The 23,910-nt window shown below is 37.8% G+C and overlaps 1 protein-coding gene across 2 annotated transcripts in view; it reads left to right on the plus strand.

The window, feature by feature from the left end:
* The first annotated feature begins 392 nt into the window (after nucleotides 1–392).
* The window catches only part of B3GAT2 (beta-1,3-glucuronyltransferase 2), a 243,899-nt gene continuing 220,381 nt past the window's right edge, over nucleotides 393–23,910 (plus strand). For both annotated transcript variants that reach the window (XM_087856969.1, XM_087856970.1), the window contains exons 1-2: nucleotides 393–544; nucleotides 17,966–18,057. The gene's annotated coding sequence lies outside the window, so the exon portion shown is untranslated. The remainder of the gene's footprint in view (nucleotides 545–17,965; nucleotides 18,058–23,910) is intronic.

The following is a 23,910-nucleotide window of genomic DNA, read 5'->3' on the forward strand; positions in this document are numbered from 1 at the left end:
CCATCTCATATTCCTACATTATCTATAGAGATTCTACTCCTTATTCTTTCTTTTTATCCTATCATAAATTTAAATGTGATTTGAACCCTCTCCTTTTCTCTGTTGCTTATTTTGACAGAGAATTCGATTTTCTGAACTTTTATAAAGGAGGCTTTGCTTAGTTTTTCCAATTTAATGTCTCTAGGCCACCCTCTCCTGGTGGTATTTGTAAAGTATTCAACAATATGAACACTTAAATTCTAAGATCTTCTGTTTCTATTCTCCCTCAACACTTTGATCTGGACTTTATATTTCCATGGTCTCTATTATCCCTGACCTGTTCAATTTAGATTCTCTTCTCAGCAGTTTTTCTCAGCTTGGACTATCGCCCAGCTTTGTCCTGGGAGGGACCTTTGTTTGGTAGCTTTGAGAATGAAGGGAGCTCAGACTATTCAAGCACCTCCAGTCTTACCACACACCGTGCCTCACCACAGATATTTTGGGATCATGAAAATTCCTCTCAGTTCCAGTTGCTTTTCTCAGCTTGGCTGGCGGAGTTTTTCAGGTGAATGCTTGTTTGCTATTTTGAAGTCATCGGGTTTGTCAGACATCCTGTTGTTTCTTTCTGCTTCCTCTTGGACAGGTGTTAACACCCAGGAGGTCTTGTAACTGTTGGTGATTTGTCGTTACTTGCTCATAATTTGGGGATACTCTGTCACCTAGTTTTGTGAAGACTGTTTGTGGCCCATTGTTGTTGTTTTTTTATCCTAGTTGTCCCATGTGTTTCATGGAGGAATCTGGGGAGATGTCCCTGCCTTCTTCACAAAATCCTCAGAGCATACCTTTTTTTTTTTTTTTTTAAGATTTTATTTATTTATTTATTTGACAGAGAGACAGCTAGCGAGAGAGGGAACACAGCAGGGGAGTGGGAGAGGAAGAAGCAGGCTCCCAGCGGAGGAGCCTGATGTGGGACTCGATCCCAGAACGCCGGGATCATGTCCTGAGCCAAAGGCAGACGCTTAGCGACTGCGCTACCCAGGCGCCCCAGAGCATACCTTTTTTATTTCCTAGCTCAGTATACCTTGTACATAGAAGGGGCTTAATAACTATATGAATAAACAAAGATAAAAGTTTGAAGTATTTCCTTCACACACTTTGTAATGTTAGAGCAAGAAGTGTCAAAATTGTAAAGGAAGTGAAGCTTATTTTTAGTACCAACCCACCAACTTTCCTGATAGCTCCTCATCCTGGGCTTTTGACATCTTTCTCTTGTCTTCTTTTTCTTCCTCTTTCTAAGACACATTCCCCTCCTTCCTTACCTACCTATTTATATATTGCAGGACTCCTGTTCCTAATACTTGCTCAAGACTTTTTCTTCTAAGTTCATGAGTTAGATTTTCCTTTCTTAAATTGTCCTCATTAGGTCTGATATCAAGATTATGACAACTAAACTCTTATGGTGGTTTGTCAAGTGTTCCCTCTTTCTCTGTATTCCAGAATAGTTTGTGTAGGAGTGGAATTACTCGTTCTTTGAGTACTTGCTAGAATATATTGGTAAAACAATCTGTGCCTACACACCTTGAGTAGGAAGACTTAAATACAAATCAATTAACTTATTGGACATAAGAATATGTTAAAAGATAAACTGAGGCATATTAAAACTCTTTAGTGTTTATTTGAGCAAAAAACAATTCAAATCAGGCAGCATTCAATCTAGCAAAGGAACCTCAAAGACCTGTGCAAAATGAAAAACTTTCATAGGCAGAAAGGAGCAACAATAAAGTTATATTGGCAAAAAGTGGGTTGGTTATTGCAAAGTTAATTTCCTTTAGAGGATGGCAGGGGTCGCTAGTAAGATTACTTAACTAGTGTTAATCAGGTGATTTCTGATTGACTGGTTTAAGATTCCATTTCTGGGAAAGCCAAAACTGTAACTAACTTAAGACTGTTTGGTGGTGTGGGGCTTAACATAAGCAACTCCATTATTACTTCCTTGATAAATTATGTTTTTCTAGGAATGTGTCCAAGTCTGTTACAAACAGTGTTGCTTATCATATCCTCTTATTATCATTTTGCTCTGTATCATCTATAGATATGTCTTTTTTACTTCTAATTTTTGTCTTCTCCTTTTTATTTTCTTAAATTTACCAGAGGCTTCTCAAATGTACTCTTCAAATAATCAACCTTTGCCTTTACTGGGCCTCTCTATTACACTTTGGTATTACCTTTCATTAAATTCATATTCTTTATTATTATTTCTACTTTGGGTTGATTTTATTGTTTTTTCCCCTTAACTTTTGAACATAGGTGATTAACTTATTAATTTTTATTTTTTCTTCTTAACTACAGAAGTATTTAAGGCTAAAAACTTTCCTCTGAACACTGCCTTAGCTGCATCCAATAAGTTTTAGTAAAGGAATTCCCATGTCATTTAGTTCTAAATATTTCCTGATATATTGTTCTATTTTGACCACAAGTTATTTAGAACTGTGTTTCTTGGATTTCAAACATATAGACTTTTTCTCTTTCTTTATCAATAATAGCTAAAATTTTAATGATAGAAAAGAAATTTTGATTCCCTCAAGACTTTTTCTCTTTGTTATTAAATTCCAGCATAATTGTAATATGGTCAGAAAGTACAGTCTCTGTGATATCCTTTGAATTTTTTGAGACTTGCTTCATGGGCCAGTATGGATCAATCTGTGTAAATGTTTCATGAGACCTTGAAAGGAGCAAAATGGTGCATTCCACAGCTGTTAGGTGTAATATTCTTTCTACGTCCATTAGATCAAGCTTGTTAATTGTGCTGTTGAAATATTTTATACTCCTATTGAGTTTTTTATCTGTATAAAATAGCTCTGAAAGAATACACAGGAGACTACTAATATTGGTTGCTTTGAAGAGAGAAACCATACGGCCATGGAGGAATGTAAATAGGGTCTTCCACACTGTATTCATTCCAGATAATGTTGCACCACCCCAGGTCTGGATCTTGCCATTAAAGGGACCACAGAAGAGACCCCTAGACCTCCTCCTGATCCTGGAAATACCCCCAACCCCTGACGCACAACACTCCCCACCTCACAACAACAATCTGCTTGAATACTAACCTTATGAAGAAGGCTAAAATTGGAACTGGTGGTACATTTTCCCCTAAAAGAGCATCAGGAATAAATCCCTTCTTCCTCACATCTGTATTTATCTCAAACACTAGGAGCAGTTCCAGGTGCCACATCATCCTCATTTTTGTCTGCCTTTTTCATAAATTCTGTACATCCCCTCATCTGACCCAATCTCACACACTTACCTACCCAGAATAGTTACATTGTGCCCTCAAGAACTCAGCAATATATTAGCAAATGACCTATGTCTTTAACCTTTTCTCAGAATGTTCCAGCAACTTCTTACTTTGACTGAAACTTGCCACCCCATTTTATACTCATACCTCACAAATAGTAGCTGTTTGTTCTCCTATACCCTAAGTCCATAGAGTCTGGAGTAGAATAAGCGTCCTCATTACTACTTCTAGACCATTATATTCTAAGTGTGGTCTGCAGACTGACAATAACCGCATCACCTGGGAGCTTGTTGGAAATACAGAATCTCAAGTTCCATCTGAGACCTACTGAATCAGAATCCGCACTTTAACAAGATCTTTTAGTGTCTTATTTACATCATAACCCCATTTTGAAGCAAGACACTCAAAAGTTGGGGTATAATCTAAAGTCTACAAAGCTGTAGACCTCCTGTTACTTCTGTAGGACCAAGAGTTGTCTCTCCCACTTCTTTCCTTAGCTCTGCTCAGGCTATCCTCTCACAGTTCCTCAAACTCACCATCATGTCCCTAATTGGGGCCTTTTTACTTCCTGCCCCCACTGCCTGGGACTTCCATAACATAACCTCTCAGCTTATTCTGTACCACATTCAGTACTGTACGCAAACCCATTTCTCAGAGAGCTTTCCTTGATAATACTACAAAAATACAGAATTTGCCTACCTCCCCATAACTGCTTTATTTTTGTCAAAGAACTTTGATATGTATTAGGTTATATATTATACGACTCTTTATTTCCTTATTGTCAATATCTTCCTCCTCTCTCTCTCTCTCTCTCTTGCACACACACACACACACACACACACACACACACACACACACGTACACAAATAAAAGGACCATGTCAGCAGGACCTTCCTCTATTTTGTTCACTGTTGTGTCTCCAACATGGGAAACAGTACCTGCATATTGTAGGTGTTCAATAAAGTATTTTCTAAGAAGGTAATAAATGAGAAGCAGAGATGGGGAGAAAATTTTTCATTGTATAACCTTTTATACCTTTCTAATTTTGAACAATGGTATTATCTACTCAAAAGTTTTTTTTATTTAAATGTTTTTTTAAAGTTGCCCTAATATCTCTTTCTTTCTTATAGTCAGTCTTAGAGAAAGACATGTCTCTCTTCTCATTGAAGGACAATTAATCAGAATGGAATCTTTATCCCACTCCCTCCAAAATTCACATGAACATGGCTCCGGCAATATTCCCTCTCCTTCCTTTCCACAAACACCCACCATCAGCCTTTAAATATGCTCAGGGCTCTCCTGCAGAGAAAACAAGCAAACTCCCTGAAGCAGCTTTCTCCATTCATGCTTGTCCAAGCTTCTTCTACAAGCTGACTACACTTACCTCCCACTCACTTCTCAATTTACTGCAATATGACTCTCATTCCCACTAACCCATCAATGTTTTAGACTAACCCACTATTATCTCCTAATGATGAGATACAATTTCTGGTTTAATCTCACTAGACTTTTTGGGTGCGCCTCACAGCTTCTATCATGATGGTATCCCGTTGTTCTCCTATTTTGTTTTTTCTTATCCTTTTTTAAAGACTCTTACTTGTTGGGGTTCTCCAGGATTCTCTCTTCAGTCTATTCTTTTACAGACACTCCTTGAGTGGTCACATTCATTTTACAGTTTCTACCTAACATGTTGATGACCTCCAGATCTCTAATCCTGCCACAGACCTCCCCTACATGGTTCTTTCTTATGAACAGATAAAGGTACAGGATAAAGTCCAGGTTCCTTAGTTAGCATGGTGTATGTGGTCTTCCTTGGAATGCAACATGGACTCTGTTTGTCTCTTCAGCCACATAGCTTCTTCTTATCCCAGCGATTCCAATATGCACTGTGCTGTTTCTAGCCTCATGCTTTTTTGCTCATGCTGGCACATGTGCTTATAAAACCCTCATGCACCACAAGACATCCTTTTCTTTGACCGACTAAGCATTCTTATCTCTCCAGGCTGTGCTTGGTGCCTTCTCATATTCAGTATACTCTTTGCACACATCTCTCAAAGCATCAACTGCATTGTCTCAAAATCATATCGTTATGAATCAGTTTTTGCCTTCCACCCCTGAGGTTCCTGAAGACAGATACTGGGTCTTACTCATGCTGGCTTCCCTAGTACCAGTGCAGGGCCTGCCATATAAAAAGTGCTCAACAGGTGTTGAACTGAGTTAATAATTGTACTGACTGTATCAGGCTCTGAGAAAACCTGGTGTAAAGAGACAGTTTCCCCTTGTTCTTTTGTGAAAAGAAAACCACTACAATTAAAGCCCCCCCATGTATTTTCACATATAAGTCCATCTGTTTTATGTGTATTCTTGGAAGTTGTTTGCTGAGAATCAAATCAAGCTATAAAAAGAGGGACCATGATCAGGGGTAGCCAGAGTATGGCATTCTTTAGAAATAATGGACAATTCTGCTTATAGTTTTTTTTCTAAGGAAGAACAACACTGTTGCTACACTATGCTACTATAGGAAGGTACTTATTTGAGAAAACACATGAATGTTCAGTCTCTCCCCCTCAGCATGAAAATAGCTGTGCTTCAAGGAAAGATAGCTTGAGTTTATTAATGAAAATGAAATTCTTCAGAAGACCCCAACAATACCCTTAAAATGAATAAAAACCTACTCCTATGACTCCTATTTTATCCAAATTGTCCTGGAGCTATTTTCTTTTATTTTGGAAGGTATAAAATAAATACATGGCTTACTGTATTTTTTAAGGAAGTATTGAAGACACATATTTCCTTACCCTGATTTCCCTATGTCTATTTCATTCTTAAGTTACACAATTTAAAATTACTGTTCTGAGAAGTGGTTTCACATTTTCCCAGTGGGAAATAAAAATGAGGTCTTAAACCAGAAATAAAACCTTCATTATGTCTCTTTAAATTTTTATACTGTTCCCACCAGCAACTTGCTGTTAGTGGATTGCATGTTTAACATTAATATCCATGCTTAAAGAGATCTCTGGTTACCTAACATAATTTCTCTATTCCTTTTAGCAACTTACTGAAATTCCTAAAATACCAGCATTATTAAACGCATCTCAAATATTTTCTTGTCTTGCTTTTCTTCTAGTACGATTTTATAAACTTGAAAGCACCAAATAGCTAATATATCTTCTAATTCTACTTCTTGGAATTAGAATATTTTACTGCCCAGGTAGCAAATGCCTTTGAAATATACATATGTAGTAATGGGTAACATTACCTAACTCTGAAGGTTATTGGTAAGGAGAAACATGTTATAATGTTTCCTTATTGACAAAAAAAAAAAAAGGCATTATATTCTAACTTCGTAGAGTGTCATCGTGACCACATCAAATATGAAGGTAGAAGCAACACAATCTACAATCATTGTGTTCAGTAATAGAGAATGATAAAGCCTGTTCAGAATCTATCCTCAACCCATGAGGGTATTCCCTTTTCCAGCAGGTATTTCAGACCAGCAATGACTATGTGTGCAGAGATTTTGAGGCATTATTTATAATGCCCTAAAATGAAATTGGATTCTTTCCACACTATGCATTTTTAAATAAGGGTCCATCAGTGAATTTCAGGAACTATTATTACCCAAATTTGTTAGCAAAAATACTTTTATGTGCATTCATCTGAGGAGAGGATCAGTAGCTTACCCCAGAATCTCATTATGATTAATAAAAGGATAAATTCCAGTGAAATAAGTAGCACTTTCTTATGGGTATTTCTTCTTCTATTCCTTCTTTCTTTTCTTTCAGTATCTTCTAAACTCAAAACTCATTGGAAACTCATGGAACTAGAAGTCACAAAACCCAGGCTCTACTTCCAGTTCTATTAAATAACTATAAACCATGTGGCTTTGGGCAAATAGCATCTCTCTGAGATTTAGTTTTCTTATCCTAAAAAGTAGATAGTAACGCCCAAAGATTCCCCCCAAATAGGGAGGGAATGGCTTGAGTTTCCAAAGCCAAGGCCACCATCTGATTCTCCTTCCCCAAGTAAAGACAGACATATCAATAAATCAAAATAACTATCTGAATATAAAGAAGGAAATCGTTTTCAGGGTTAAGACATTTTTTAATTTCACTCATCAACTGTGTATTGAAAAAGATGTCAAATTAGGGAAGAAATGTGTGATTTATTTTGTCATTGCAGAGATCCAGCCTGGTTGCCAACCATGCTGGCTCAGAATGACAGCAATGGAAGACTGCTCTAAGATAAAGTCTTTCTCGTCAGCATCCTTACTGACATTCTTTATAAGATACATTTTGCTGGGGCACCTGGGTGGCTCAGTTGATTTCCGTTCAGGTCATGATCTCAGGGTCCTGGGATCAAGCCCCCCACCCCCCCCATCTCTCTTTCTCTAAAATAAATAAATAAATATTTTTAAAAAGATACATTTTGCTATAATTGCATTAAATTTAATTTATATTATAAATGATAGTAAGGTTGTTGTCTTAAAACTTGTCACTTCCTTTATATTCTAAGGTTACTCCATTTAAAAAATAAATAAATAAATAAATAAATAAATAAATAAATAAATAAATAAAGTAAGTAAGTTGCTCCATTTTATTGCCATTGTTTATTGTGCTCTATCAACGTGACACTGTAGTTAATCCCATATGAGACACATCAGAATAGCAGCTTTTTTTTTTTCATGTTTCAAGTTTTTATTGAAATTCTAGTCAGTTGACATATAGTATAATATTGCTTTCAGGAGTAGAATTTAGTGATTCATCACTTACATATAACACCCAGTGGTCATCACAAGTGCCCTCTAATTCCCATCACCCAGTTAGCCCATTCCCCACCCACCTCCCCTCCAGCAACCCTCAGTTTGTTCCCTATCGTTAAAGGTCTTATATGGTTTGCTTTCTACTCTTTAGCCCTTTTGATGGCTCTCTCAAATAAATAAATTTATTTAAAATTCAAATAAATATATTTATTTAAATATATTTATTTGAATCTCAAATAATGCATGCATAAAGATCCCTAACGTGTTTAGTTTAGATGATCTTGCACAAAATTCAATACTTTCTACCAAAGGAGTGGGCTTTTTGCCTCATTTTCTTTCTTTTTTTAAAGATTTTATTTTTCAGAGAGAGGGAGAGAGAACACAAGCAGGGGGAGCAGCAGGCAGAGGGAAAAGCAGGCTCTTTGCTGAGCAGGGAGCCCGATATAGAACTCGATCCCAGAACCCTGGGATCATGACCTGAGCCAAAGGCAGACGCTTAACCAACTGAACTCCCCCAGGCATCTCTGCCTCATTTTCTTCTCATTTTCTTCTGTTTGTTTTTCTCACTCCTTCTCTTAATAAAAGGCAACACTGCAAAATCAATATAATGATCGCTAGTACATGGTAGAACTTACTATCTGCCATCTATTGTACTAAGCACTAATTAATGTATTTATTAAATAATGAATTAATACATGTAAAAATTCATTTAATGCTCATTACAACCCTATGAGGTAGGTACTATTTATACTTCATTTTAAAGATGAGGAGACTGAGGCACAGAGAAATTAAGTCACCCTTGAATAAATGTTAAGTGATAAAGCCAGAATTTCAGCTACAGTATCAGGTTTCTGAGCCTCAGCTATCAAACAAAATGTGATAGTGAAATAAGGCCAGAACACTGACATTCATTCAGTTGTCAACAGGTATTTCTGGAGTGCACAGAAAGTGTTGGGATTCTGTCCTCTAGTACTGGAAATATAATGGTAAATGAGATGCAATCCCAGCCATCAAGAAGCTTACGGTCTATTGCAGTGCTGTCCAATATGGTAGCCAAAAGCCACCATGTGACTATTTAAATTTAAATCTAAATCATTTTAATAAACAATTTAAAGTATTTATAATTTATATATAGAATTTTTATATACTTTTAACAGAAGTTTAAATTAAATGAATATAGTTAAAATGAAATAAAATTAAATTTCAGTTGCTCAGTCTCATTTGCCATATTTTGAGTGCTTAGTAGCCACATGTGACTAGTCGCTACCACACTGGATAACATGAATTAGAACACTTCTGTCACTGCACAAAGTTCTGGACAGTGCTGGTTGTGTTTGAGTGGGAACTGAGGGGGAAAAGTAAACAGGCAAATTTAAGGGAAATTAAATAGCTTTGTATAAGTGTTCTGTATGGTGCCCAGGAACCCAGAAAAGGGGACCTAATTCAGGCCACAAGGTCTAGAACTGCTTTCCATTATAGGTGACAGATGTCAGCCAAACCCCAGAAGGTTAAGTGAGAATTAGGTAGGCAAAGAAAGAAAATGGGATATTTGAATCAGAGGGAAGGAAGATGTGTCTTATACTTTTTCTAGCATGACTTCCAAATCAAACATTTGGTACTGAAGTTCCATCCTCAAAGAACATGGAATGTTAACCCTACATACCAGGGAGCCCAGAAGGGAAATGAGCCATGGGATGGGGAGAGGACATGCCCACATTCATCCTGATACTTTATTCCCTATACTGTGCTGATACTAGGTCTACACAGGCTTTTCTTCTGCATCCTCATCAATCAGAAATTGTCAACTTCCATTTCAAATAACATCAACATGAAATGTTCCAAGCTGTGACTCAGTCCTTTTAGAGTAAGTTCTCTTTGTTTTGCTTTAGTCTTGTTTCTTAAAATGGAGAAAATGTCAGAAAGCAGTGACAATTATGAGGATTCTAAAGGTGTCTTTGCCCACCAAGCCAGCTTAATGGAGTGGATTTGTATCACTTACTGTTTTTATACAAAAGAATATAGTAGCATGGTGGCTTTTGCAAGAAAGATTATTGAATATTGAAATAATAATCATATAACTTTTCCTCTACATTTCAAGGGCATAAGTTTGACGCTTTTATTAGTGTGGTAAAATCATAGATATTAAAAAGGATTTAATAAGCTATACACACAAAAATCCATTCTCATAGGAACCCACTTAGAAGAATATTATTCATTAATTCATTGGCAAAGGATTGCATGAATTCACAAAGGAATTAGAACTGAATGACTTATGAGACTAAGTAGAAGGATATACAAATTTTCACTTCTAGGTCATCAGTTTTCATTTTTCTGAGTTGAATAAGGCCAACGGGATTTTCAACTAAAAATAAACTTTGGCATATGAATATGTCTTAACCTAAATTGGCCCCATCTTTTCTTTAATCTTTATTTACCTGGAAAGTCCCATGACTTTTTTAAAAATTAGTTTCCTATGCTTTTCCTTCTTACATAAAAAGATAGCAGGAGAAAGGAAAGGCAAGGAGAAGGTCTAGAATTTAATTTTTCTTTAAGATTTATTCATTTATTAAAGGGAAAAAGTGTGACGGAGTACACCAGATGGAGGGGGAGAGAGAAAATCTTGAGCAGACTCCCTGCTGAATTCGGAGCCTGACACAGAGCTCAATCCCACAACCCCAAGATCATGACTCTAGCCGAAACTGAGTCCAAGGCTAAACCAACTGAGCCACCCAGGCACCTCTAGAATTAAATTTACAAACCTTGTTATCTCCTGGATTTTCTTTTCATAAATAGCCTCAGCATGTGCCTCTCTAGTTATTGTTTCAACCTATTTTTCTGTAAACTCCAAGTAACCACAATCACAAAACTTGTTATTCACCTCTCACACACCTTCCATTTGCAAAGCTTCTGTAGTACACAGCAGAGTTCCCCATTTATTATCACCTGGATCCACACAAGAGCTTTATAATGTAGATGGAGCAATTTAGCATCACCACTGCTTTAGAGAGGGGAAACTGAGAGTCTCAGATAGGCAAAAATGGGGAGCCAAGATCTTCAACTGGCCCTCAAACCCAGCCTTCTACCTCCAGACTCAATGAGTGCTCTTTTCACCTTAAGACAATACATCTAGGGTCCCTAGGTGGCTCAGTCAGTTAAGTGTCTGCCTTCGGCTCAGATCATGATCCCGGGGTCCTGGGATGGAGCCCCACATCAGGCTCCCCGCTCAACGGGGTGTCTGCTTCACCCACTGCACCCCCCCTCCCCGCTCATGCTTGCTCTCTCTCTCTCTGTCTCTCTCAAATAAATAAATGAAATCTCTAAAAAAAATATATTTAAATAAGACAATACATCTAGGAAAATAGATCAGGGACTAAACAAATTTCTGTTGTTCAAGGTCAATCTGCCTATCTTATGAACACAGGCAGGGAAGGTACAATCACACATGGGTTCTTCCCATCGCACTCACATTATTAGCCTAGCTGGTTGTGATAGTGATTGAAAAAACAAAAACTAGCTCTGAGGAGAAATATTCAACCTGGATACAAGAGGCGGTAGAAATTCCAATAAAGGCAGGTCCTCTACAGTGTAAAGGCATGAGAGGGGAGTACTGGGGAGGTGAGGAGCATTTTAAGCCTGGAGAGCAGTGAACACACATTTCCAATACTATCCCGAGCACTCATCCTTACACTATAAAGGAGACATTGGTGACTCTGTTGATTGGAAGATAATGACAGAGCTGGAAAACACCCTAGAAACCATTTCCTTCAACCTCTTTATAAAGAAAGAAATGGGTTCAAGCAGGTTATGCACTCACCCAATGTCCTACAGCTCAACAAAGCCAGGACTAGAACGATATTTTCTCATTCTAAATGTACTGCTTCTAAGCAGAGACTCTAAATCAGCACTAACCAAACTGTCTCACAGAACTCTAGTGTCCTGTGGGATGTGAAAAAATACCCCTTAATTAATTAATTAATTAAGATGTGAGATTCCACATTCAAGTAATTTGGGAAATGGAGTGTTAATCACAATTTTAAAGTTTTATTTACTTCACAAATTCTCGGAACCTTTAACATGCTAATATGTGCTATGTATTCCTAACAGCAGAAGATACAGTATACATGATTTACTCCAATTTTTTACCATGAACATTTAAACTTTTTTTGAGGAAGACCTATTATCATTTACGTCAATGATATTAAATTTCCATAGAATATAGTTTGGGAAAAGCAGCTCTAATGTTATGAGATTTTCTCAATGGCCTTTTGAGAATAAATGTGACTGGGTGTTGTTTGTTTGTTTGTTTGTTTGTTTGTTTGTTTGTTTGAAAAGGTAAAAAATATAGCTTCAGCTTCTGGCAGTACAACTCTTTTTCTACAAAGAACTGGATCTCATAAAACATAATTTTATTGACTTTCTAGGCTCAAAGAAAGTAAGAAAATTCTGCAAGATGGTTCTCAACCTCTAAAAAGAACCCATGAACTAAAATCTGAGCACTGATCAATATGCATATGTACAAACACACTTAGATACATGGGAGGAAGGACAGCAGGTTTTATAGGTTTGTATACAAAAAAAAAAAAAGGGTAAGAAGGAAAGATGCCTATATTGGTACTCCAATCAGGAGACTAAACCTGAGACAGAGGCGGTGAGGAAGAGGTGAAACTGAAGCTAAATTAAACCAAATTAAATTACAGACTAGGTGAATGTAAAGTGATCCCAGGTAGCATATCTGGGCATCTAGTAAAAGCAAAAGAAAATTCTCTAAGAAGATAAACATCTTCATTGTAAGTCCAAGCCTCAGCTTAAATCAGGTCACCCGTAAGGGAAGCATAAGGGAAAAAATGGCAATGAGTGAAAGTCCCCAGGGGAAAAAAGAGATTTAGCCCTCCAAGAATTTCAAATACAAGATAAGATATAATTACAAGGTAATCATGTAATAGTATATTTTTTAAAACATTGAAGAATGGACTTCCAGGAAGATGGGATAGACATACTTTTCCCTATTCCATCCTCTAATTACAACTAAAACCTTGGTCATTGTATAAAACAAACATAAGACCATGAAAAGTAGAGAGAAGAAGGCAGACTGTCTAGGAACCTCGGGAACCTAGGATTGATATGGTGGTAAGCTCCCTGGGTTTTCTTTTTGCCTCATGTATCCCAGTTTTGGAGCTAAAGAATCTAGCACCCAGAAATGCCAGTGAGTATGGGGCAGGGGAAAGGGGGGAGCTCCAGCAAAAGCCTGCTCTCTCCAGCAAAAAGCCAATAAAGGGGAAGCCTAGGAAGGCAGAAAACTTTTTGATAATAACTGTGCTATTCCTGTCAAACACAACAGGAAAAAATATGGCCTCACTCCCACAATGCTAGCAAAAGCCAAGTTGGGAGCCTAGACGTCTACATTTCTACTATTATTATAAGACATCCAAACATCCCTACTAGGCTAAGTAAGGATCCACTTTCATCTCAGTTATCCAGTAACAACTCCCCCACCTGTGGTATCAGTAGAAACCAAAAGCACTATAGATAAATCAAAACGGAATTTTAAATTATGTTTAAATAACCCACAGGAAGGAGGGGGAAATAAAACAGAGAAATTAAAGAGAAAAAATATTAAAATGATAAATCCTGACATAATAATTACATAAAATATAAACTGTCTAAATACACCAATTAAAAGAAATTGGCAGAGTGGATTTAAAAACATGACTCAGTTATGTGCTATCTACATGAAATTTCAAATATAACAATATAGTCAGGTTGAAACTAAAGGTGGGAGGATATATATTATACAAACATTAATCAAGGAAAGCAGAAGTAGCTTTATTCGTTAAGATAAAGCAGACATCTGAGCAAAGAAAATTATTAGAAATGAAGAGAAACATGGTAAGAGAAAAGAGTGTAGTCCACTAAGAACTAAAAATCTTAAATGTTTATGTATCAATTGTAAAAATTATCTACCTATAATAATTACTATACGTGTAAATGGTCTAAATACTTATTACTGGGTTTATGCCTGGGCTCTCTTTTCTATTATCTATGTGTATTTTTGTGCCAGTACCTTGGTGTTTTGATCATTATAGCTTTGTAGTATATCCTGAAATCTGAGCTTGTGATGCCTCAAACTTTGTTTTTTCTCAAGATTGCTTTGGCTATTTGGGGTCTTTTGTGGTTCCATACAAATTTTAGGATTATTTGCTCTAGTTCTGTGAAAAATGCCATTGGAATTTTGATAATGATTGCACTGAATCTACAGATTGCTTTGGGTAGTATGAACATTTTAACAATATTAATTCTTCCAGTCCATGTGCATGGCATAGCTTCCCATTTGTTTGTGTCATCTTCAATTTCTTTCATCATTGTCTTATAGCTTTTAGACTACAGATCTTTCATCTCCTTGTTTTAATTTATTCCTACATATTTTATTCTTTTTGGTGCCCTTGTAAATGGAATTGTTTTCTTAATTTCTTTTTCTGTTACTTCATTATTGGTGTATAGAAATGTAACATATTTTTGTATATTAGTTTTATATCCTACAAACTTTATAGAATTCTTTTATTAATTCTAAGAGTTTTTTGGTGGAGCCTTTAAGGTTTTCTATGTATGTCACTTGCAAATAGGGACAGCCAATTTGGATGCCTTTTACTTCGTTTTCTTGTCTGATTGCTATAGCTAAAACCTCCAAAACTATGCTGAATGAAAGTGGTAATAGTGGACATCCTTGTCTTTTTCCTCATCTTAGCAAAAAAATCTCATGGTTGGGGCACCTAGCTGGCTCAGTTGGTTAAGCGTCTGCCTTCTGCTCAGGTCATGATCCCGGGGCCCTGAGATGGAACCCCACATTGCACTCCCTGCTCTGCAGGGAGCCTGCTTCTCCCTCTTCCTGCCCTAGCTCATGCTCTCTCTATCTCTCTATCTCTCAAATAAATAAATAAAATCTTAAAAAAGAAAATCTCATGGTTTTCCCCCATCAAGGCTGATATTATCCATGGGTTTGTAATACATGGCTTTTACTATGTTGAGGTATATCCCATCTAAACCCACTTTATTGAGAGTTTTTGTCATGAATGCATGCCAAATCTGGTCAAATGGTTTTTTTGCATCTCTGGACATGATTTTTATCCTCATGTTGAAGCACATCTACACAGCGCAACTGTCTTAAGAACTACTTGCTGCCACTTTAAAGAAACAAAAAGTAACGTCGGGGTCACCACTTGCCGGGAATGGCCAGCACTCCCTGTACGGATGAAAGATTACTGCAAACTTTGCTGTGAAAGAGAGGAGAAGCCAAGGAGGGATCAGCGCTCAGAGATGAAGACCCTTTGCTCTTCTTTGCTCCCACTTTTATTGGTCCTTCAGGATAATCACAAATCCTTATCACTGTTTCTCAAGCACATGGTGTGTGACAAGTGGTCTTACTGGAACTGGGAGGAGCTGTTTACAGGAAAGATACAACAAGCTAATCAGTGTGTTCTACAAGTTCTGCTAAACATAGCCTAGGGGACAATGCATACAACTCTTAGATCCCAGGGCTGTGGTTTGGGCTAAGAAAGCTTCCTCGAAGGCAACTCCCTGGGGGCTTTCCTACGGTAGAGTGGTCCTGAAGGCCTCAGCATTCCAAAGGCCTAGCCCTTCTCTGAAATCTTCCCTCACCCCCAGTGGCCTCTGTGTTAGATTTAGCAAGCCAGGTATTATGGCTGATTTCATGCTCTACATTAACCCCAACAAATGTGTTGTATCACATTGATTGATTTGCAGATATTGAACTATTCTTGCATCCCTGGAATAAATCACACTTGATGGTGGTAAATGATCCTTTCCATCTATTATTGGTTGTGGTTTGGAGAACACAACCTTTACAGAGCACTACAGTCAACAACAGCAGAATACATATTTTCAAGTGCTCACGGAACATAGGTTAATATAGACTATATATCTATATCTATATCTATATATATATATATATATATAGAGAGAGAGAGAGAGAGATCTAATACAGACCATATCCTGGAGCCATAAAAATCGCCAACAAATTTAAAATGATTGAAATAGTATAGAGTGTGTTCTCCAAACACAATGGAATCAATCTAGAAATCAATAACAAAAAGATAAAAGAATCTCCAAGCACTTGGAAAGCAATCAACATATTTCTAAATAATCCATGAGTAAAAAAGGAAGTCTCAAGGGAATATTTTTTTAAAATACATTGTAGGAAAATGAAAACACAAATATCAAAAGATGTATGACATAACTAGAACCATGTGTAAAAGGAAGTTTACAGCACTAAGTGAAGATATTATAAAGAACAAAAGTATCAAATCAATCCTTTAAACTCTCACCTCAAGAAACTAGTAAAAAAAAAAGGAAAGCAAGGAGAAGAAAGGAAAAATTAAAGGTAAAGCAGATATCACTGAAATTGAAAACGGAAAAGTAATAGAGAAAGTAAATGTATCAAAGAGCTTGAAAAGATCAATAAAATTGACAAACCTATAGCAAAACTGACCAAAAAAAAAAAATAGAAGACACAACTTAGGCTCATACAAAAGCTTGCCCATAAATGTTCATAGCAGATTTATTCATGATAACCAAAACCTAGAGTAAGTCCAGATGTCTTTCCGAAACAGGTGGATGGGTAAACAAACCTTGGTATATCCAAATCATGGAATACTACTCAGCAGTAAAAACAAATGAGCTGCTAATACATGCAACAACCTGGGTGAATTCTCAGAGAATTATAGAGTGAAAAAAACCAATCCACAAGTTTACATAACATATGATTCCATTTATGTAAAATTCTTGAAAATGACAAAATGACAGAAATGGAGAGAAGAGTAGTGTTTTCCAGGGGACAGGGAGGAGATGAGATGGTAAGGAAGTGGATATGGCTTCTAAAGGGCAATCTGAGCGGTCTTTTGTGGTGACGGAAGTGTTCTATATCTTGACAGTATCGACGTCAATATCCTGTTATGATATTGTGCTATAATTCTGCAAGATGCTATCATTGGAGGAAACTGGGGGTCTCACTGTATTATTTCTTACAACAGTATGTGAATCTATAATTTTAAAATTGCAACTTTAAAAAAATAATAGAATAAAACAGAGAAGAGATGATAAAAATGATCAAGAATGTTTAAAAGTTAAATGGAACTTTAAGAAATTATATGAAATTTCTGGATAAAGACAAAGAATTTAATATAAGCATCTACTTTCACTTCTTTAATTACCAAAATTCCTCCTCTAAAGAGTGAGACCAGGAAATTGCTGCTAGAACTTCACCTGGAGGGGCAAGAAGAGCAAAAGAGCTAAGCTACCCCTCCACCCCAACAAGTAAAACCCACCCTGTGTCTTATAGTTGTAGCATGATCAACTTGCTGCAACCTTAAGAGCAAAGTTCCCCTTAGCAATGATCTCTTGAATTCAGTTCTTAGTAAACTATGCCAATTAGAATCTGTCTTAGTAGCTTCATGGGATTGCTGGCAACATGTGGGGTTTCTTAAACCTCTCACCAAACTTAAGCCCCAAAGAACAATTTCTGAAAATTGCTCAGAATGCTCTGTAGGGTTGCAAGGAATATTCAGAAGCCCAGACCTGCAATGCGGCAGTTAGTTTACTAGGGAGGCAGTTCACACAGTAGCAGTAGCAGAGGCTTGATGTTTAGGTTGGCTCCTCCTTCTTGCCATCTTCCTCTTCAATTGTGCCCTTTTTAAAATGTCCAAGGGGCCATTCAGCAAGCAGCAGAATGAGGAGTCCATCCAAGAGAAGAAAATATAGTTCTCACCACAACCTGGCCAGCCCATTCTCTTATTACGTCATTCCCTTGGGTATAGCCTCTACTCTCACATTACCAACTTCTCCATCCTATACCTGTTCAAGCCTCTAGAATTTTCTAAATCAAAAGCTAACCAAACCTTTTCTCATTACCGTAGGTCCAGAGATGTTATGAACAACATGTGCCAGCCATCGGAGCCAACATCCACTCCTCTCTGGTGCAGTGGACAGGACCTTGATCTCAAGTACAGTAAGTTAAGGTGGAAATCATGTGAGAGCATAGGAAATATAAGAATTGCCTAATTGACACTACAGTGTAAAAGGGGAGGCATTAAATTACTGCTTTAACATCTTAGTTATAGTCACATTTTTTCCTGATGGTACTTGACATGAACTTCAATATCTTTTGTAGAGGGGTTTGAAATGTAAGACCAAAAGGTAAAATCTTATGATTTAGAATGTTTTGCCTTCAGGATAGAATTGTCTGTAAAGGAACCTCCTTTTTGTTCCTGAGGAAAAGAAACCCCATGAAAGGAGGCAGAATCTTCTATTCTTTTAAATAACATTTTAGTAAGCAAAGTAGGGGATAATGAGTTTTATTGTGTAAATAAGAGCTCAAAATTGGACTTATAACCCCTTGAAAATGCTCTTGTTGGAAGTCAGATGTTTCTCTTCATGCATATTCTCCCGTGGAAAGTTTAATGTTTATTCAAGGAGTCACCAAAGAGCATTAGCAATTGCAGGGCTTGTTAGCTGTGTGACCATATCTTAGCTGTGTGATCCTTTATTAGCTCCATGACCTTGAGCAAATCAGTTTTCCTCTCTCTGTCAGAATTTCCAATTGAGTAGTATCAGTGCCTACCTACTTCTTGGGGATTATGATCAGGCAAGTCTCCATTTCACATTGATAACACTGAATTTCACATTTCATCCCATTCTATTCTACTCCGCAACATGAGTTAATTGATTTATGACCCAATTCAAAAAACTTTGAGAAAAAATGCATATCCCTTAAGCTCAGTTTTTTGATAAATTATGTCTACTTGAAATAAAATCATGGTAGTTAAGGTTTCAATTAGAAATCATTTCTTTAATTCTAAACAGATTGCAAGGAAATATGGTGCGTGGGTCGAATTTGCAGAGATAAATGACTAACAGGGGAGAAAGTCATTTAGCAGTAGATTCCTAGGAACTTGGATTTGGAAAAAGACCTTAAAGAACATTTGGTCCAGGGGCGCCTGGGTGGCGCAGTCGTTAAAGCGTCTGCCTTCGGCTCAGGGCGTGATCCCGGCGTGCCGGGATCGAGTCCCACATCGGGCTCCTCCGCTGGGAGCCTGCTTCTTCCTCTCTCACTCGTCTGCTGTGTTCCCTCTCTCGCTGGCTGTCTCTCTGTCACATAAATAAATAAAATAAAATCTTTAAAAAAAAAAAAAAAAAAAAAAAAAAAAAAAAAAAAGAACATTTGGTCCACTCGAAGAATTTGTCTCCAGGAGCTCAAATAGATAGTTTTCTGGTGGGATAATGAGTACTTCTTTATTTGGATAGTTCAAGACCATGGTAGGCAGTTATTTTGTTCCTGGGCAGCTTACCTAGAAATATTTTCCTTGGGATGAACAAGTTTCCCTCCTTCTAAATGCCAAAATCTGATCCTAATTCTGCCTTGTGTTGTAAGATAGAAACATTTTCTCCCTTTCTCACATGGCAGCCCTTCCAGCATCTGCAGAGAGTCAGTGTTTCTTTCCTGGTCCTTCTTGTTGCAGCTTCAATGATCCCTGCATAAAAGCCCTGGCATATACAGACTGTCCGTAACAAAATCATCCTAAATGCCATATGCTACTTAGAATCTTACCCAGAGAATGAGGGTACAATTTCAGGGAAAGCGTATTATTAGGCATCAGAAAATTTGGAGTTGGGCCTTGGCTCCAGCTGTTTCTGAATGTGTGGCCTTAGGGAAGTCCTCTCATTTCTAACTTCTTGTACTACCTTTAGAAGGTTTTTTTTTAAATCAAAGTTTATTTTATCAAATGAGTTGGGTAGTCTTCCCTTTTTTCCTATAGTCTGGAAGGGTTACTATATGAGGTTTGCCTCAAGTGATGAAGAAAATAAAGTTCCATAAAGTGACAAAAACATTTTGACAAATTCCTATAGATAAGAGATTTCCTTTCAAACCTACCTTGACACCAATATTAACCAAGAATTATCTCTTAAACTTCTAGACTAATTAGATTTTTCGTATGTCCTTGTAAGGCACAGGAATAATATAAGGGAATTATACAGGGTTTAATGGAAACAACTAAGCTGTAAGGAAAGCATTTTTAACTATCATCCAATTTATATATAAGTTGCACAATACATCTATTTATAAATTTATTTATAAATTGCACAGTACATATTCTTACTATGTGCAATGCACTATGATATTTTGTATTCTAGTCTAGTCTCTTTCTTTATAAAAACATTCCAGTTGTGACTGACTGAGTTGATTTCATGACCCATTAATGTGTCACCACATATAGTTTAAAAAATTCTACTTTAGGGGTCTTGGGATTTGCTTCAGACCATGCTATTAATTCTCTATGTGGCCCAAGTTACTTAACGTCTCTGTGTCTCGGTTTCCTGTAAAATGCCACTGAGCTTATAGACGTGCTGTAAGTATAAAATGAGATATGAGTTTTAAGTTTGTCTTAAGGCAAAAAGACTAAGAAAAGATGGTTTATTCAGGTATTAATATCAGAGCTATAACTGAGCAGGCAACTGCGCTTTGCATCATAATACAAATACGTGGAGTAGAAAAACAATTTTAAATTATGAGCTTAAAAGGCTAAACAAAACATGCAACTACCAAATGACTTAACAATCGCATTCTTGGGCATTTATCCCAGAAAAATAAAACTTATATTCACAGAAAGACCTGTATCCGAATGCTCATCGCAGCTTATTAGTAACAGCCCCAAACTGGGATCCGCCCAGATATCCTTCAGTAGGTGAAAGCTTGCACAGACTGATGCATCCGTAGCATAGGATACTACTGAGCAAGAAAAAGGAACCACTGACCTGTACAGCTGGGATAAATCTCTAGAGACTTAAGCTAAGTGAAAAAAGCCAATCCTGGAAGGTTGCATGCTGCATGCTCCCATTGAAGTGACATTTTTTAAACGATGAAATTTAGGCATGGAGGATGAGTGGCTGCCAGGGTAAAGCTGGAGGAATGGAGTGCGGGTGGCTCCAAAAGGGCAACGGGGCAGGTCCTTGTGCTGGTGGAACTGTTCCGTGTCTTGACTGTGCCCACGGGTACTCAAACCTACACATCTGATAAACTTGCATAGACACATACACAAAAGTGAGGGCACATTAAACCAGAGAAATCTGAAGAAGATTGGTGGTTTGAATCAATGCCAATATCTTAGTTTTGCTACTGGAGTATAGCTCTGCAAGATATGACCAGTGAGGGAAGCGGCATAAAGGGTATATGGATTCTCTCTGTATTATTGCTTCTATCCAGATGTGAATCTACAATTTTCTCAATAAAAAATTCAATTATGAGCGGCACCTGGGTGGCTCAGTGGGTTAAGCGTCTAACTTCAGCTCAGGTCATGATCTCAGGGTCCTGGGATCGAGTCCCACATCAGGCTCCTTGCTCAGCGGGGGAGTCTGCTTCTCCCTCTCCACCTCTCTCTCCCCCTGCTTGTTCTCTCTCTCTCTCTCTCTCTCAAATAAATAAATACAAGCTTTAAAAAAACAGAAAAAGAAAAAAAATTCAGTTAATAAAAGATTATACACAAATTGTATGATCTTCATATAATTCTCCATAAATCTCCCCTTCTCCATAAATGCCCTTCTCTGTGAACAAGTACACACACAGACACACACACACACATACATACATACACATACCTCTTCAAATCAGGGGTAAACTCTCCCCTAAGACTATCACTTACGCAGTCCTAAAGACCCAAGTTCAAAAATTCTTGTCCTCCTGTCCCCCCTTATACCACCACCCCTGTCCCTTGTACACATGACGCCTTGCTCCCTGCCCCCCTCATCCCTTGACTAAAAACATTCCATGCTTCTTGCCCACCGAATTCATTAGTTACTCATTAATTAAAATAAGCAATCCATTCGAAAAAATAAGGCAATTAGAGAGCAGTGTCTGTGGCTCAGCATGTTATAGGCAATCTGGATATCAATGCAGCCAAGTGTAGTGAGCAAAGGTTGCTTTCTAGCTGGGTGCTGAGGAATTACTTTCCAGCAAAGGCAGAACCACAAAGGAGGCTGAGGTGTGTGGCTAGGACACAGGCTGAACGCTGTCAGATGTTGCAGAATCTTGAGCTCCGGGATGATGAGTAGGGATTTCAGTTCAGAAAGCAGTATTTTAGGAAGCTATCCAGGGTGGTATGGGGAATGGGCAGAGAGAGTGGACTCTAGAACAGGACCCCAGAACACCCCAAGTGTGCACATATGCCAGTGCCAGTCTTCCAGCTGCTTGTTTCTAGTCTGTGAGGAAATTCGTATAGGAATAGAGAGTTCAGATTTGGAAACTTGTCCTTCACCACAGATCATTTGAGAAAAGGCTGCCACAGATACCCAGAGGTGAGGTAAGGTGTGTCTGGGAAGTGGTCAATTTAAAAAGGAAAAAAAATGAAATCTGATGAAAGTTTGAGCAGTGGGTTTGGAGTAGTGCTAAAAATTTGAAGTACAATATAACATCATAAGCTATTATCAGAATACTGGGGAGAAAAAGAGGATTAACTTTATCGCTGAGAAAACATTTCCCCCATAACTATGCTAGAAATTTCTGAGAAGAAAACCACTAAGAAAACCACTAAACAATTTGTCTCTCCATCCCAGCCAGAGCCGCTATTATTTTTCAAGAGAACATTAACTGAACAAGGAGTTTTTCAAATAAACACTCAGTGAAGGAGGGAACAGGCATAACTGATTTTTTCAGTCCTTTATATTTCAAAAAAAAGCCATTAAAGGATTTGGATGCTTGAGGTATTACATAAATTATCTTATTATTGTGGCAATGAAAGGATTTCACACCCATCCATTTACTTCTGATTTGATTTCCCTCCATGAAAATTCTTTGTTTTTGGAAAATATTTGTCATGCTGCAGATATGATTTGCATTAATCGAGGAGTATATTTAAAAGGTAAGATTTTCAGTGCTTTATTAGGAGAGAAAAAAAAACTTGGCCCTACATAGTTACTTAACAATCCACATCTTTGCACAGTATATTTGCCAACCACCTAAAATAAATTGTCCTCAGAAGCTTATCACAGAAAGGTAATTTCACTGCACAGCTTACAATTTGTGTCTCTTCTACCAAATAGCCTATCTGATAAGTGACAGAGAATGGATAAACACTTGTTGGTTCCTCACTGTTTGCAAACTCTGCAACTTGAAGGAAAGGCCATCAGTACAGTGATTGGCAATAGTTCTTACAAATGGAATATACATAACTAAACCCCAGAATTGCATGGAAATGATACTTTGAGGTATTATCCCTCGAGATAGCTCTCTGTGTCAGCCTCTTTTTCACCAATTCCCTGCCCCTCCCATTCAGGTCCAGTTCCACACCCTAGGTAAGGGCGTGAATGGGCTCTCCAGCATAAATCCAGCTTTCACTCCTGAAAGTCTAAGAGGAGAGGATTGAGCAGGCATAATATGAAGAAAGATGGATTTCTCTAAGACTAGGAGAAGCTTCCTCAAGGTTGGAAGGAGGAAAAGAGGAAAAAAGGAGCATGATGCCCAAAGAAGAAAAGAAATAGCCAGATGCCAGAGACGGCAGCTGTGCTGTGTGTGTGGGAAGACAGGACCATCGACAGGCCAGGGAAGGACTCCCATGACCAAAGAGTAGCCCCAGATAGCAGAAAGCTGGATCTGAAGAGGCCATGGGCACTAGGACTTCAGCAGCTATATGGGCACTACTAACCATTCTCTGTTCACCACCTCAGCATTTTAAAATGGGGTAGGATCTTGGCATTATGGAGCAACACCAGGGAGGTTGTATGGGGGCGGGGGAACTCCAGGGGAATGTCAGGACTTTTCTGCCCACTCCCAGCAGATCCAAAGCTCAAAATTCAAATTTTAAGTGCAGTT

This window comes from Ursus americanus, chromosome 29 (assembly GCF_024610735.1).
Source record: "Ursus americanus isolate L20-20 chromosome 29, mUrsAme1.1.p, whole genome shotgun sequence".
NCBI classification, from domain to species: Eukaryota; Metazoa; Chordata; class Mammalia; order Carnivora; family Ursidae; genus Ursus; species Ursus americanus.